General features: G+C 46.0%; 1 protein-coding gene across 3 annotated transcripts in view; it reads right to left on the minus strand.

Annotated features, from left to right (window-relative positions):
• The window catches only part of CACNB4 (calcium voltage-gated channel auxiliary subunit beta 4), a 292,085-nt gene that overhangs the window by 257,275 nt on the left and 33,744 nt on the right, over nt 1-1,066 (minus strand). The gene's annotated exons all lie outside the window — the stretch shown is intronic.

The raw sequence follows: 1,066 nt of genomic DNA on the forward strand, positions 1-1,066 counted from the left end.
CTGTGGGTCAGACAACCCCCAGTTCATCATGGGCAGCTCAGGCTGCACAGTGACTTGTGGCCAATGGTTAAGCAGTTAGGCCCAGTAACAACCCAAAAGCTGTTTCTCAAAAGGAGAGTAGTTATCTGCAGAGGACAGCAGGGCTTTGCTCCAAAATTCTAAGGGTCTGCTCTGTGATTCACCAATAGGGGCCTGCCAAAGAGTCCAAACACCATCTCTATCTGCCACTGACACTTCAAGCACCATTGGATCAGCCAGATCATATGGTCCAAGTGGCATACTGGCTTGCACAGCAGCCTGAACCTATTACAGAGCCTTCCCTTGTTCTGGGCCCCACTCAAAACTAGCAGCTTTTCGAGTCACTTGATAAACAGGCCAGAGTAGCAAACCCAAATGAAAGATATGCTGCCTCCAAAATCCAAAGAGGCCCACCAGGCATTGTCCTCCTTTTTAGTTGTAGGAGGGGCCAGATGCAACAACTTATCCTACACTTTAGAAGGAATATCTCAACATGCCCCACACCACTGGACTCTAAGAAATTTCACTGAGGTGGTAGGCACCTGAATTTTTGTTGGGTTAATTTCCCACCCTCTACCATGCAAATGTCTTCCCAATAAGTCTAGTCACTGATACTTCTTCCTTACTAGGTCCAATCAACATAATGTCATCAATGTAATGGACCAGAGTGACATCTTGTGGAAGGAAAAGGCAATCAAGGTCCCTGCAACTAAATTATGACATAGGGCTAGAGAGTTGACACACCCCTGAGGTAGGACAGTGAAGGTGTATTTCTGGCCTTGTCAGCTGAAGACAAACTGCTTCTGGCAGTCCTTTGAAACAGGTATGGAGAAAAAGGCATTAGCCAGATTAGTAGCTGCATATCAGGTACCAGGAGATGTATTAATTTGCTCAAGCAATGAAATCACATCTGGAACAGCAGCTGCAATTGGAGTCACCACCTGGTTATGATTTCAATAATCCACTGTCATTCTCCAAGATCCATCTGCTTTTTATACAGGCCAAATAGGCGAGTTGAATGGGGATATGGTGGGAATTACCACCCCTG

Source organism: Trichechus manatus, unplaced genomic scaffold (assembly GCF_000243295.1).
Source record: "Trichechus manatus latirostris isolate Lorelei unplaced genomic scaffold, TriManLat1.0 scaffold00036, whole genome shotgun sequence".
NCBI classification, from domain to species: Eukaryota; Metazoa; Chordata; class Mammalia; order Sirenia; family Trichechidae; genus Trichechus; species Trichechus manatus.